The sequence below is a fragment of the Motacilla alba genome, chromosome 3 (assembly GCF_015832195.1).
Source record: "Motacilla alba alba isolate MOTALB_02 chromosome 3, Motacilla_alba_V1.0_pri, whole genome shotgun sequence".
Classification (NCBI taxonomy): domain Eukaryota; kingdom Metazoa; phylum Chordata; class Aves; order Passeriformes; family Motacillidae; genus Motacilla; species Motacilla alba.
This window is the reverse complement of record NC_052018.1, coordinates 32708682-32725424: the sequence shown is the minus strand read 5'-3', so window position 1 is coordinate 32725424 and position 16743 is coordinate 32708682.

Sequence of the window (16743 nt, the reverse complement as noted above, 5' to 3'; positions counted from 1 at the left end):
GTAATCTAGCACAGAGGCTGGAATGGTACTGTATGTTTACACAAGGTCTTGCAGCCTTCAGAGTTCACATTGCAAATGTTGGAAAGTCTGTGTTACTACGATAAGTCTGTGTCTGATAAATATTGCTATATTCTGCTCCTAGATAAAAACATGACGTGAAGACATCATGATCTGATTTTAACACTCAGATGAAGATTTCTTGGTGGTGTCAGGAAGCAGAAATATTGAGAGAGTTGAAGCCCTGTCTTTTGTCCCCTTCATTAGTCTGCTTGGTTTGTGTGTGCACTTCATGTCTTGTCATTAGACAGCTTCTGTACAAATTTCCTTTCTTGTCATTAATATCATATCTGCCTTAAGAGGTATCAGTGACTTCTTCCTGCTTCATGACTTTTGGAGTCTTCTGCCTTTGAATCTGGTTTTCTCTCCATATTTGCTGAACACTTAAAGCTTCAAATGAAACAGATTGGACCTCCTAGGTATTCATTACATCTGGAGATGACACTCCATGTTTCTCAGCAGGAACAACCAGAAGTAGAGACTCCTAAAATTTTGAGTGCAACTGACTTTGATCAGAGTTATATGACAGGATAGGAAAGAAGCTTGTAGCAGAATCCAAAAATATCAGTACCTAGTCACTTAAAATAAATCAATTTGAGAGCTTGTATGAATAAATTCTTGGCACTGCTGACTTTAAGAAACAAAATACAAAAAGGAAAATGAGTAAGGAGGAAATTATAAATGTATATTTCTCAGAAATAAATTCTTTCCTTAAACAGAGAGTTAAATGCTTTTGAAAGTAGTCTGTCACATCTGTACTTACTTTTTTGTTGTTTAGTTTTTGTTTAGCCAAGATGTTTGTAAAGGAATTACTTAAATATGTAATAGTATCAATCAACATACTCTAAGTATTGAATGGTGCTTATCAAGAAATCATTAATAAAGCTTTTAAAAAACTCTTGGATAATGTAATGAAGCCAAATTGTGTGGTCTCCAATTTTTTTCATATTCAAGATAATTCTGATTTAACTATTGAGTGAAAGTGATTTGCCTTTTTATGAGACAGCCTACATCAAACAAAACATGTTGCAATATTCATACTCAATATATAGATATGCAATGAAATCACATTGGTGCTACATACTTCAAAATTCAGTGCTGTGTGATCTTTAAATTTTGGGGAACACAGTGTGTCTTGTAGAAATATTACAGAAAGGTATCAATTTAAGAGCTTAATTGGCTGAATCCCAGAAGATCTTTCTAAGGCCAGATATAAAATTACCTGAAATGCAAACTAATCTATGGAAAAAGACCTTTCTGTGAAACAAGGTCAAATGTGACTGAGTGGTTAGTATGTACTATAAGAACATCATGCACCAGGGATCATTTAATTACTATAGCCACATTTTTGCTTTGCACTCTTTAAAAGATACTTTGCAAAGCTCAAGTTTAAGTGTATTGAGAGTCTGTCACTCAGAATTTTAATATGGAGCCAAATCTACAGATAATAAGTTTTTCCTGACTTACATTTTGAGTAGGAGGCATCTTTGAATGTGATGGATTAACCTGTTGTTTTAGAGTTGGAAAATCTAATTTAATTGTGAATATCATTCTGCTAACTTATCATTGAATTAAGAAGTTGAAAATTTAACTGTAAACTGTGAAGAAATAGAGATGGTGCTAAATGGTGTGTGGGATTTGGTTTTTTTCCTTGGGAAACAGATGGTTTTATGTTTGGATCTGTTTCTCTGTGGCAGCAGTGAAGTGCAACATTGCTTATGACTTTTAGCAATGGATCTGAATTTGTTTAGTGAGGTAAGACTTTTAAAGTTTGGAATGTGTGTGACGAGGAAATCTCTGTTACAGCTGCTGCCAAATGCCATTTTTGTGAAAGGACAGTTTGCAGCAGTGATGTTGATTGAGGTCTTTCTCTTGTCATGTGTCTCAGCCCCTGACTTAGTGTGCTGCAAAACATTTAATGAGCGAAGGCCTGGTGCCATACTTATGTATACTTGGTTATTCCTTGCAACGTTTTTATGCAAAATCAGTCTGTCACTCACTTCTTACATAGCACTGACAATTGCTTTGTAGGACAAAAAAATATCCCCTGTAAGCCTGGTTTGTTACCTTTCCAGAACCATATAAAACTCAAAATTGAGAAGGTTAGATCCAAACAAATGGAAAATAATCCTTCAAAATTTAAAATTATTTTTAAGAATAGAATTCTAAATTACTGAGTTCTTAACAACAAACACCAAGGAGCTTTAAACTTTTACTTGAGTATCTTTTATCTTTTAAGAAGAAACATGGAAGAAAAAGAGACCAACGCTAGTAGCTCTGTCCCTGTTGGTGTTTTATTTTCAAGATCAACATTTACTGGATAAGATGAAGCCAATGTAGAACTTAGATGATTTCTATAAAATCTCCTATATTAAGGAAATGTGTGTCCTCAGAGGGTTTTTCCCCCCTCATGGACTAATGAGAAAAACAGACTTGCCAAGGCTGGAGAGGAACATATTGGGGCTCACAGGAGTTGAGGCTGGTGAGAAAGTTTTCCCTTTACAACATACAGAGGTCTGCAGAGAAAGGGAAGTGCCTCCAGTCCTCTCACTTTGACCGTGCCTCCGGAATTTCCAAGGGCTGTTAATCATTTCTTGTAGCTCAGGATGTCAGTCAGTGAGTCTCTGCTCTGGATGTCACTCTCTGGAAGACACTCCAGAATTTGCAGCCAGAGTAGAGGAAAAAACTGTAAAATTTTCCAGTATTGCCAGAAAATATGAATGGATTCATCACATTTTTATTTTACTTTAAAGAGTTGTAGTGATTTGACAAGATAATTTGTTTTGGACGTAACTCCACACAAAGCTACTGTCTCAGGCTGAGTGCAGATGTAATCTGACTTTTTGTAGTTTTAAATTGGTCCTGTTAATGCAAGTGGAGATTTCTTTACTCTGCTTTTCACAGTGAACTTTAACATATAATGTGAGCAATTATCTTGTTCTATGATTGTAGTTAGCTGTTGGTGTTGACTTACTCTACTGATTGAAAGCCCACAGTACAAAAAAGAAGTAATTACATAATTCTTTCCATTTCTGTAAAACTGTAAAGAACTTAATGCTGTTGTTAGTGAAGTCAGTTAAGAGACTGGTTGTCTTCAGTCATGACTGAATTAAGCCCTAAATCATGGAACATACTGATATTAATAGTGCTGTCAGAGAGAAAGTTAGGTTTAAGACTAGTAGAACCGAGATTTAAATCTGTTCTCTCTGGTAGACATCACTGAAATGTCTCATGTTCTGTGCTCAGCAGCAGCTAAAATTATAAAAAGTCACAGTCTCTGTTCAAGGGTATGAACACTACAGAAAGGCTAAGTGACTCCATGAAGTAGTCTTCAGCATTGCATTTGCAAGGAATTATTCTCTGTAAGCAATAAATCTTTGCCAAAAATATATGCGTAATATTTTAAAATTAAATTATAAATTAAATCATAACTTGAAGATAGTCCTACAGAATGTAATAATTACTATGTGATTTTGAGATACTAGCTTATATTGAGCTCTTCATTAAAATTTACATGCCTAATAATTTTAATGCAATTTATTTAAAATGTTACCTGAGCTTTTGTAAGTTCTAATGGAAACAACACATATTTTTTCCAGTCTACAATTTTTTATTTTCTTAGAGGCTCACAATAACTGCGAATGAACAGACATGTATGCTTCTCATATAAAAGTACTGCTAAACATCTGGGTGTTAATTTTCCACAAATACTTTTCAGCAAGGCAATAAATCTTGATAATTTCACCACCAAGAACCTGACAGTTACAGCAATTATATGTTCAGCAGGAACACTTTAGAAAAGCTTAGTGGAGGCAGCCATGCAATTGACGAGAATTATGCAATGTTGGATTTTAAGAGCAAGAGTAATTCTTGTGTCCTGCCCTCTATAAAAGGCCACTCAGCTTTCAAAAGTTTAGAAGTGAGTTTACTAAACTTTATGAAGACTCTGCTGTCTTGATGGAAATATTTAGTATTATGGAGCACCTCTTGATGTTCTTGGGCAGATCTTTATTAATTATTCTGATTGATAAAAAAGGATGAAATTATATGCCACCTGTATAAACAGAAAATGCAGACTTGAAGAGGCTGGAAATGAACAAATCTATTCTTTTCCAAGCAGTCCTTGGCAGATTTTAGGCTACTCACTTCTAAAAAGAACCTTTGATATTACAGATTTTTGCATATCCATGGTCTGTCCTCACCATCTCACGTTTGCATATGTCTTTTTGGTTCAAGGAATGCACTGATTCAGCACTTAATTATAATCAGCATCAAGGAAGAGACACTGAAATCCATAGTCTCCCTCTTTCCACAAGCAGAGGTCCTTAATAGCAAGCAAAATTCTTTCTGCACCATTTCTGTGACTTCCCTCTCTCACAGCTTGTTGCAGAGACCATGGTCCCAGCTTCAAAATGAAAAGGAAAGGAGTTTTTGTCCCAAACGGATTTCTTTCTGGGACTCAGTTCCTAGACCCTTTTCTTTGCTGATAGGTATAGTCTGATTTGCTAACAAGCCTTAAACTCTGAAGGGTCTGTTTTTTCCCCAGGTCAGCTTTTATCAGTCCTATTCGTGGAATTTGTCTGCTCATTCACAAGTCTTTTAATGTAACGCAAATGACACAATAGAAAATAGGTATCTTTTAAAAATCAATACTTAAATTTGTTTATTCAAGCTTGGATTAGGAAATATTAAAAAAATAATTCTTCCCTTATATATTGTTTATTTATGTAACTATACTGAACCTATCCCACTGTCATATCACTGTGTCACAGAGAAAAAACAGCTTCTTCTTCTGCAGGGAAAGTTACAGTTTCATGTCTTGAAGCACAAGATTAACTGAGTATGGGATGCAACAAATGTTGGCTTTCAGTAAATTACCCAGGCACTCTTTATTAGATTTGACGCCAGAATTTGAATCTCCTGAATTGAGAAAATCCATATTTTGACTGCACACAGGCTGAAGAGTTCCTTTCCTTAGTCTTTTTCTCCAAGCTATCAATTCAGATGAAATCTTGCTATTGCACTGTTGGTGGAGGAAAAGGTAAAGAACTGATAATTTTTAATTTAGGCCAGTCATTGTGTGATCTTCTCCTTTTCTGAAAGAAAATAAAGTACATGGGATCACATCTTTAAAATATTTCCAAAAATATGTAACTTTGGTTTTGTTATGGATCTTCATAATGACTTTGAAATTACTGTTAATTATGTCTATTGATCTGAAATAATTAATAAACAAAAAACCTGTAAAGTTGCATGTGACAGATACTTCTTTCAAATACGCACATCCAAAGATCAAGCTGTAGATGATGAAAGAAAGAGATGTGAGAATAGCTTTGGGAGGTGTGACAATTCAGAAATTAGCTGAATTGTGGTGTGCAGGAGTTTGGATGCAAAGCAGAAGCAGAGGTGGGAGGCTCTGACCAGGGCAGCTGACAGCAAAAGGTTGCATTTGCTTTTACGTAGTCAGGGAGATGAAAGCTCGAAAGAGAACAGGTAGCGCAACAGTGACAGCCTTCAGAGAGTAAATGGAACCGTGTTAGAAATGTCTTCTGACTTTCGTGCCAACGCTTTTTTTCTTCACGCATTAAAAGTTACTGGAAAAGGCAGCAGAAGTTCTTTCTCTGGTATTGGCAAGCTTTCATTGATTGCCCCACAGATTTTCCATTATGAGAGTTCTTCTTCTCGATTTTGAAGACCCTGTATTTTGTCTATGTCCTCTGGGTTTTGCTTCCCTCCATTTCCCTGCTCACTCTACCCAATCCAACTGATGTGTTTTTATTTTCATCTCTACTTTTTAGAGATTTTACCTACCTTTCTGGAGCTCCCTCAAGGGCTAAATTCACTGTGTTACCACCTTCTTCTTTGTGTCCTTCCTCAGAAGATGTTTCCCTGGAAACCCTAATCCTGTTCCCTCAGAAAAGTTAATCCATGCCATTTTTCTCTATATTTACTCTTCCTCCTTTTGTATTAATAAGGTCTTTATTTAACTAGGTTTAGATCTGTGGAGAAAAAATAAAAGCTCCAGTATTTTAAATGACCTTGAGTATGTGTGACTGTAACATCCCTATTTTACAGGAGGGACCCTATTTTGCACCTGAAATGATGAATTAGAACTTTAAAAAGGCAGACCACAGAGAGGTATACAAATGCTAAGGAAAACAGATAAATACAAGAGCAACCATATTGTTCTGTATATACCAATCTGGCATGTTATGGGAATTTTTAAAGTTAGATTCTTCACTCTTTCTCCTTGCAAGTAAGCAAAATGAAAGCAATCTGTAATTTCAGATTTCACCACACTGTAGTAAGTCCCAAAACAGAGGGTCATAACAGGGCCCCAATCACAGAATCATAGAATGGCCTGGGCTTGAAGGGACCTTAGAGATTGTGTAGTCCAACTCCCCTGCCATGGGTAGGGACACCTTTCATTAGGCCAGCTTGCTCAGGGCCCCATCCAACCTGGCCTTGAGCACTTCTAGAGATGGAATATTCTCAACTTCTCTGGTCCAGTGCCTCACCATACTCACAGTAAAAAAATGTCTTTGTAATATCCCATCCAAAGCTCATCTCAGTTGAAAGCCATTATCGCTTGTCCTTAACTTTACAGACCCTTGTAAAAAGTTCCTCTCCAGCTTTTCAACAGGCCCCCTTAAGATACTGTAATGCTGCTGTAAGGTCTTCCTGGAGCCTTGTCTTTTCCAGGCTGAGCAATGGCAATTTTCTCAGCCTGTTTTCATAGGAGAGGTATTCTGTCCCTCTGATTATCCCTATGGTCCTCCTCGGGACTTTCTCCAATAGGTCAGTGTCCTTCCTATGCGAGGGATAGCAGAGATGGATGTGTAATCCAGAATGGAGAATATCACATCAGTTCATCCTTTTTTTGGGTAATAGTTGTCTCTCGGGAAACTGAGCACAGAAGAAGGTAATTTTACTTTTAAATGGTGGGATCCTACTGCATTAAATAACTCTCCTGTGGATGTATTACTGAGATATGGTAATTGCTACATTTTTAGAGAAAGCCAAATATTGAGATATTTTGCAGCTCCCATTTGACTGTATTGTCCTTGAAAGTGATCACTGAAGTGTGTTAAAAAGAAGTAGCGTGTACTGAAAAATAAATACAAATGTTAGTTGTCTTGCAAAATTGTGCTGTGGGATTGCAATAAGTAGGAACAGCTGAAGTCAATGCATGCTACGAAAATGGAGTTCGTGTGTCATAAAATATGATTGCTCATTATAAACCATTATTTTTCCTTGTGCCTTACTCATTTTGGTGTTCTGCTATTTAGTGCTGTTTAAATCAGCAACTTTAGTAAATTATTTTTGTGCAAATGGTATATACCATGAATCTGGTTTCGCCATTTACAAGGAAGACTTTTTTTTAACAGAAGGAAAACTACAATCCTTCATTTATTTTGTAATCCCTGAGCAGTACTGGGAATCGTGGAGTCAATCAGTGCAAATGAGCCAAGCCATATATCTGAAAAGCAATGAGCTACTGAAGAAATAGTTTTGAAGGAGAGAGCTTTTTATTAACCTTTCTAACACCATCCTGAAAGGTGCTAGGGATTCTCAGTTCCCATCAACTTCAAAGACAATTGAAGAATTGAACAAAGTTCAATATTTTCTTGCAGAACTGGGGGTGCAGAGATGAGGGCCAGATGATAATGTGCTGATAAGATCACAAACACTTGTGAAAGGCAACACTTTATGTAAAAGAGCTTTTTTTTTGCCAATTTTTATTATGCCGTGGATTGTGCAGTGACAAAAAATGGCATAAGATGGCAGTAAGAGATTGCAAAATGCAGTGGTTTGGTGTGATATATTCCAGTGAATCAACCTACTGTCTTGCAATAAGGATGATTGTATAACAGATGATAAATGGGGATTTCTGGGCTCCTTTAGGACATTGTTTCTAACTTTCTTTTTGCATTTTTCTTCTCAGAGGAAGATCTCCAGTTTATTTGACATTTATACTCTTTTATCTGAGTGTGGGAAAATTGAGTAGTTTTTCACACTGCATTGCCATCTGTGTGGAAGTGCTTGAAATTCACTGCTCGTGGTTTTTAAATCTGTGCTGTATGAAAATCACTCCAAATTTAGCATTATATTAAATATGGTATCATGTGCTGATAGAAACAAAGTAGGGGCAAAACAACCACATCAGTAATGCACATGCAGCTTTGCAGCCTTGCTAGTGTGTACAGTGTGCACAAGGGGCTGTTCAGTTTATCCACTGCTGAGCTCCAGCAAGGACAGGCTGCTGTGGGCCCAGACTGGTGTTGGCAGCTGTAGTCAAACCCCAGGAGGGTGGAGCTGGTGAACCCTGTGGGAAGTTTTTTAGGCTCTAGAGTCTTCTCATAACTTTCCAATCCAGGGCTATGACCTGGTGACACAAAACTGCCTTCTCTTGGCTAGAGAAATGACTTTTGAATACATTAAATGATTACTGCCTGTGATACTGGTACAGAAACTAGAGAGCTTCATTTCTGGAGACTGATTCCTGTAGGATTTGTCCAATTTAAGAACTGCTAAGATAGAAAATGTATGGATTATTTGCAAAATATGGGTGTGTAATTTCTCAGTGCTAATGATTTCATTAAGTCTGCGTTTAAATTTTAAGTAACAGCTTTGCCTAAGTATATAAAGCTATGTTCTGCACCCCCAGTGTATTCTTTAAGTTTCTCTCAAATAAAAATATTCACATTTTCTGAATCCTTTCCAATGGTAATGATGATAGGATTTTTAGATAGTGCTTTTTGTCCTTAGAACTAAAAGTGACTTATAAATGTACATACCTCTGACCAGAAAGAGCTTTATGTGATCAAACAAAGTAAAATTAACATCATGCATCAATGAGCAATAAATGTCTTCTACAGTGACTGACAAGGTATTGCCTAAGCTCTGATTTAGTGGGGAAAGGTAGATGTGGAAGAGAGCTTTATGTTTGTCTAAGTTCATTATGACTTTCCCTCAACAAAATTATCCTTTTTCAGCATCTGTTTTAAAGCAGTTTCTGGGGAGTTATGTGGTTATGCATTATTTTTATCTGATAGCTAAGCCAGAGGTCAAAGCACAAAACTGACATTTAGAAAGATGATGTGGATTTGTTGTGCTCCCTGAAGGCCTTGGTCTTTGAGCCAGGAGATGGATTTCAGGTATGAATATTTTCATCTTTCACTGTAGTTCACAAGTACCTGATTGCTTCCAAGGAAGATTTCAGCATTTGAGGAGATAAAAAGCAAAACTCAATTGATTTTCTTCAGCATTCTTTTTTAATGATGACGTTCCTGGGAAGGTGAAGTGGACATTCCATCATATGTCTTTTCAGGACAGTGTCTGATCACATGTGGCATAGGAGCTTCTCTGCACTGTTGGACTGGGTGCACCATTTAAAACCTATGTCTTCATTTCCTTCATTGTAGGAAAAATAAAGTACAGCTTGAGGTTTAAATTATCCATTTGCTCCAAATTTGTGAGAAAGACAGAATAGCTTTAGAAGTAATATAGTTCTTTCTTCCCTTTTGTTAATATTTTTGTTTAATGTTAAAATCCTCCTTCATTGTAATAGTAAATTCATAATAATGAAATTATAGTAATGGTACCTTTTACTGCATCTCTACCCCATTAATTCTAATGAGAAAGTGATAAAGATTTCTTGGTTTTGATTCAGTTGTGTAAAAAACATTAAAATTTGGGATACTGAAGTTCACATTTTTGTGTTTAACTTACATGGATTCGTAGGAGCCATTTGCATTGGTAAACATACCTGAACTGAAAGTGTGAATTGTTTTCCTTAAATCTGCTTATAAATTATTTTAAATTGTGAATAGGTTTTCTTCACAAAATTGCTGTTATTGTTAATATGGTCGATTTTTGAAAATTCAAGTGCGGTGCTGCTTTTTATTCTTATTCTTACCCTTTTGAATCCACAGAATTAGAAGTTCTCAGGTAGACTTCCATGGCTTTTTACGATTTGTTTACCCATCATCACCCATTTACCAAGATGCTTTCATATTTCAGGTTTGTATTCTGATAAAAACTGTCTTCCAGTGAGAATTCTGTTAATTTATAGAAATTAGAAAGTTATCTGTATGACAACTTTTTATCATATGTGAAGAGAAAATGGATGCTCTCCAGTCACGATCTTTTTTTTTTTTCTATTTTTGCCATTTTTGTTGTTGCCATAACCAATACAGTACAATAATTGACAACTTCTGTCTACTAATGATGTGTTTTCAAGATCATTTTAGCCTCTGGCTTCTCTTCGCCATAATTTTGAATGATACAAAGCATTTTGAAGCCAAATATTTCTGATTTCAGAAAGAAATCCTTGCCATTGCTCTTACAATGGAAAATTTGGGTTTTCATACTGTCCTGGTTTGAAAAGGAAGTGAATTGTCACTAAATGCAGCCTAATGATGATTGCTTTCTTGTGTGCTGCTGTATGATACTGGAAATAGCTGACTGTGGTGAACTGGTCCTCTTGTCAGAAGAGTGCAAAAATCACTGAATTAGTCATGTGATTTTACCTCAATGACAAGCATGAACACATTTTAATGACAACATTTTTATATATTACCCAAATCTATTAACTTCTGATGAATTCCAGAACAGACGGAATTCTAGAACTGAGGTTGAAAGTCCGTTTTTCATCAGACTATTGCAGAAAAACTCTTACAATACAGGTTTCTGAGAGAGTCTTGCACATTTCTTTGGCCTTTCTACTAGCCAGAAGTGAATGGCAACCATATGGAGCAATTTTGATGCAGTTTATCAGGTTATGCATGACAGCACAAGATATGAAGTCAAAAACTGCTAGACCTTCTGGACTGAAATGTGATAAGCGATACATCGGTCCTGTCTCAAAGATTCAAGAGAGAACTTTTGCAATGACTGGACGAAACCATTTTGCTTCTCAGTCACAATCTTGATGAGCGCCTTGCTCTCATATTGATTTTCCCTTAAGGTCTGATCCAAAGATTGTTCACAGAAGAGAGGATCTTCCAATGGGCTCTGGCTCACGTCACTGAGTGAGGTCAGGTCAGGCATCACTAAACTTGGCAAGAAAGGGAACCAGGTCAAAAAGACCACAAAGGTAAAGAAGATCCACAAGTGACATTTCAGAGTGGAGTGAAAAACGACACAAAGTCAGAATTCATCTTGACAAAGTCAGGCATCGAAAAGTTACCCGTCATATTTTCTTCATAGCCACAGGATAAGAAAGAAATGAGCTAGTGATTCATCGAACCAGTCTTAGATATCTTGGTTGAGATGAACTGCCTTCTGGAGGTGCCTCTTTCTCTCCTTCAACTATAAAGGAGCCCAGAGAACTAGCTGATATATAGGGAGATTTTAGGTGACAAAGTTAGAAAATTCCTATCAAAGGAATCTGTGGAAGTATCTCTCTTTTGCTCTCTGTCCTTTATTTCCTCCTACCCATTCAGACAGTATTACAGGCAGGTCTGCAGCCTGGAAAAGGCACCCTCCTGAAACCTTTGGTAGGTCTGGAGTCTGTGCTTTCCTTTAGAAGAATCTCAGCTAGGAAACAGACATCACATTCTTTGACCTGGAGTAAGTTTTTCTTTCTTTGAAAATCAGGATTTTTCCAGTTCAAGACTAATAATTACAATTGAATAAATGTCTTAGATTACTTAAAGTGAAAATAGAGCTCAAGATTCAATTGCATCTCTATTTTCTTCCTAAATAGTATAAATATTCCCTATTATTCCTTCCATCCCTTCTAACAATACATTAGCATGAATTTAAATAAGGTTTTCCTATATCCCAGGTGCTGCTCTAACTACTGCACTAGAGGTAACACATTCTTGTTTTAATCAAAGACTCAATAAGTTGACTTTGTATTTAATGTGTGTTTACAGATCTGGCCCAACATTTATTCAGGAGAATACATGCAGAAATAATTCTGTTTCTTTCCTCCTATTGTTATATAAAACAGAGTATAGCTGTGTCCTTCACAGAGAAGAAAAGCGCTTCAAAACAAAATGTACCTTCTGTTTAATTCTATAGAGGAGGAAAACAGACACCTAATTTCTTCAGATCATTTGTTTACTGGGTTGGGCTGAGTTCACTTTTTTCACATTTTCAAAGAGATGTTTTAGAAGCAGCTTGGTTCTTAAAGGTATTTGGGTTCAAAAAATATGAGTTGCTCTACAGTGGGGCTTTTTACTTCATACTGCCTTTTTAAGGACCAAAATCTTTGGTAATTGATAGTCAATAACATTTAAGCTTCTAAATTTAACAAAAAATGTATTTAGGCTATTAAGGGAGTTAAATTTTAGATGATTTGGAAAATTTAGATTTGTATATTGAATCACTTTATGATTTTGCACTCAGTTTTGAAAGTTATTTGATTAGAAATGCTGTTTTTTTACGTGGGCCGTAATTCTTCATTCAAGTGTTACATTTTGTTTCATTGCAAACAAATATCTTCAGGAAATTATTAGTGCAAATGGAGGCATCTCTTATAAGACACTCATGAGCTGTTTTGGAAATGATCGTCATTTGAGATACAGACTTTGGTTTCTTTACTTTTTTCCCCATTTCTTTTTAATCACTGAGAAAGAGAGAACAAAGTGCTTGTTACAGCAAGGCAAGAAAAGAGAAGAAATAACTGCAAATAAAATGGATCTGCTCATGAACTGTGAACATTGTGGTGGGACCATTGGTACTTTGAATTTGACAGTTGCTAAAATATCTATGGATCCAGATTCTCCAGAATCAGATATGTAACTTAAAGACACTGTTATTGTAGCAAGTGGGGTTGGATCCTACCTATGCTAGCTATTAAGAAAATGTCAGCTTTGGAACAAATACAAATATTACTCTTTTTCTTAGTAACATGTTCATTGTTTGATTCTGAACCTATGGATATATCAAAAAATAGGGTAAGACATTTAGTATGATTGTGAAGACACGCTTCTTCCTGAAGTTAATATGAGCTGTCTTCAAAATGTGAAAACAAAATATATAGAATTATAAAACACTCTGCTCTGTATTTTAAAATATTTTAGAATATTGTAATAATTAATTAAAATGCTTATAAATGAAAACATTTGCCAAACATAAAAGTAAGCTAGTTTATTCTCAGTGCAATTCTTTTTTGGGTTAGCCAGAATATTAAGCACTTCTGGGAATGCTTCAATGTTAAAATATATGAAGGTAAGTTTTTCCTTATCTGTTTCATTGTCCTAAGAAATGCCTAGATCAGAAATATTTTGATTGGTGCTCATCAAAAGAGTCTTTTAATATCCTTTCTGAATCCCTGCATTAATTCCTGCAAAGCTTCAGGATTAGCTTGACTAATAAACTCAGTTCTGAATAAACTTAACATTGTTCTTCATTGCTTATAAACCTATCTGTTGACAACAATGAATCAGCCAAAAGCAAGAAAGCCAGAGGAAAATTAAAATCCTTTCTCATATTTTATCAAGAAGAAACAATATTTTGCTTGCTCTCTGAAGCTGGTGTTGAGGCTAAGTCTTGAAAAAGTGCTAACAATTCTCCCTGGTGAGCATATTCTTCCCTGTAATCCATGCAGTTTCTGAAACTGAGAAATACAGAGCAAAGAAGAGCATAATTAACAAATTACATACACATTTTCCTTTTTGGGTTTGAACTGGAAGCTAGAAATATCTTTATGTAAAACACTTATTTGCCACACTTCGTGTTGATTTGCCACACTTTAACTCTGGTAAAGCTGCAGCATGTAGTCCATGCCATGTTCAATGAGAAAACTTAAAGAGTTTGCAGACTGTGGTTGTCTCTCTCTTGATGGATTTGGAGCGCAGATACAAACATTTGATTCAAACATAAGCCTGTCACATATCTTCTGCACAGAGAAAAATGTGGTTGAATAATTTGTAAATAATGTAAACACACAAAGTAAAACTGATCCCAGATGGCTTTGTAGACTCCAGTAACTCAGTGAACATTAGATAAATTTTTCTGTTTATTAGTCTCAGTAGATGAACTAAGCTATTAAACAGGAATAAAAAAACCGAACCCCTATTATACATATAATTTTGATCTGTTCAGAATTTTAGGCTCTCATGCCGAGCCCTTATTTTAAGCAACTGCAATGTTCTGGTGTGGGGGATAGAAGACTGACTCTGCTAGCTTGGTTTGGATTTCATACTGATACAAACAACCCCGGTTCATAAGAGATGACAACTGGGAATAAAAGTCACAAAACAAGGTATCTGAATATTAATGTTGTAAACTCCACAAACCACAACTTTTTTTGATGATTACAAAAGCTGGGAGTCAGTATGGTGGATATAATTTGCACGAAAAACATTGTCACCCAAATATTCAATGGGGCTTCATGTACTTTTGTGTCCTTAGTCAAATGCTTGATATAATTCCAGCAGTAGCTTCCCAGCTGGAGGGTTTTGGCATAAATGACCACTTCACTTCCTGAAGGTGAAAGGAGCTGTGTTCCTTTCTATGTTCCCTTCTAGGAGCACATTCAGGCCTTTGAAATGCAATTTTCATCTTTTGAATGCATAATAGGAAAAGTGTCCCTTTGTCTTTGGTGACGAATATTTTACTTTTAGACTGTGGGTTGAGGAGTGCTCCTCTGTGGGCCTTTCTTGATGCCAATGTAGCTGCTGAATTTCAGCTATTCCTTTGCTGTGCCCTGAGTTAGTAAAAGTAATGTTATATCAAGTTTGCAGGAGCAAGAGAAAGTTCGAGCAAGGAGAGCTTGGTAAGGGACTGTCATTTACATCAAGCTGGCTGATTCTGTCCTTGCTTGTCCAAGGCATACCTCCAGGAAGATTTCCCCCGGTGTGTATGTTTTTTTAGAATCTCTTCTTTTCTGCTGTTGGGTAGGAGAGTTTGTGGTGGGCTGACAGCTTTGTCTGGGATGGCATTGCTTTTCCTTTCCTTATGACTGTACTTCCCACAACATTTAGGGTCTGTGCACAGGGCACAAAGTCTTCTTGTGCCAGATAGCCCAGGTGAAGGGCTGCAGTTTCCTGGGAAGAATAACTGGGATGATGTGGGAGCCATTCTTGCTAAGGGGCAGAATATCTAGGCTATGGTAATGCTAATGTGATCTCACTGTTCTCAGTGACCAAGCTAGATTGATAATTTGGGTAACCTACCCATCTTAATTTGTGTGCTTATTCTTTTGCTTTTTAGAATGGCTGAAGGAAATTCCTGTTTAAAAATCCAAGCATCAGTAAGTTGTCCACAAAATAATGAATTTAAATAAATATTCTGTCTTAAGTATGAAAGTCAATCCATTGAAACCGTGGTTGCTATGGCTTCTTTCATGGATTTTGCACTTACTGTCTGTAAAACACAGTACCTATCTGTGATCTCCACACAAGGTGTCTCCAGACTCCCAGGCAAGTGATATTCAGCAGTTCATGAACAGGCTGGGCACCCAAATCCTGTATCATGTTTCACAATGGACCCAGTGTTAAGAACCTGTCCTGGAAATAGAATTTTTAATCTTATTAATCTTATTAAATATAATTTTAATAATATTTAATGCTGTGTATGATTAGTATTAGCAATAGCCCCCAGGGATACATTGAAACAGCCTGTGGAAATTGAATTGTCTCACTATCTCCCTCTTCATGCTGGGTAGGAGTGGGATTTGCATCCTAGAATTATTTCATGAGCTCAGGTGATGAGCTGTTGGATAAGAAACATAGGTGCTTATTGGGGAGGAGTAGAGGTGCTTTTCCTTTTTGTCAAAATTCAGCTCTCAGCCAGGCAAAATGGAAAGCACGCTTCTGCTGGGCCAGTAACCACTCTAAGCAAATGCTCTCTGCATTTGTCCCATTGCAGACAGACCACTGGATATCCAGGAGTGTAAGCTTCCAGGGACACAGGGGGAAAAGCGACCTGACACAGCTGGGTAATGGTAAGAGCCACAGTTTGGCAGAAAGGTGGCATTTCTATCACTACTCATTCTGGTTATATGTGTGTAAATATTGTTGGAATAGAAATTATTACTTAGGACTCTTGGACTCTTGACTCTGTTCTGGTTTAACCCCAGGCAACAACCACACAAGTGCTCTCTCACTCCCCCATGCAGTCTTGGTGATGGGGAGGAGAATCAGAAAAAACAGGTAAAACCCATGAGCTGAGATAAGAACAGTTTAAGGCTTCAAATATAGTAAAATATAATAATACTCCTAATAATAAACATGATAATAATAACAATAATAAGAACAATTTTTTTTTTTGAAAAGAAGAAAGAGGTATAAATAAAACCCAAGAGAAATAAGTTAATGCCAAACACAATTGCTCTCCACCCACTGACTGCTGTCCACTGTATTCCCAAGCAGTGACCTCCTCCTCCTGGCCAATTCTCCCCAGTTTAGATACTGGGCATGACATTCTATGGTATGGAATATCCCTGTGGACAGTTCAGGTCAGCTGTCCTGGCCTTGCTGCCTCCTGGCTTCTTGTGCCACTCCTCACTGACAGAGCATGGGAAACTGAAAAGACACAATCATAGAATGGTTTTGGGGTGAAAGGGACCTTAAGGATCATCTTGTTCCAACTCCCCTGCCATGGGCAGGGGCACTTTCCACTAGACCAGCTCAAAGCCTTATTCAATCTGGCCTTGATAAGATTTATTTTTTTTTTTTAAACCTGAGAGTTTATTACTGCAGAAGACTTAAAGATGGAACAGAAATGAAC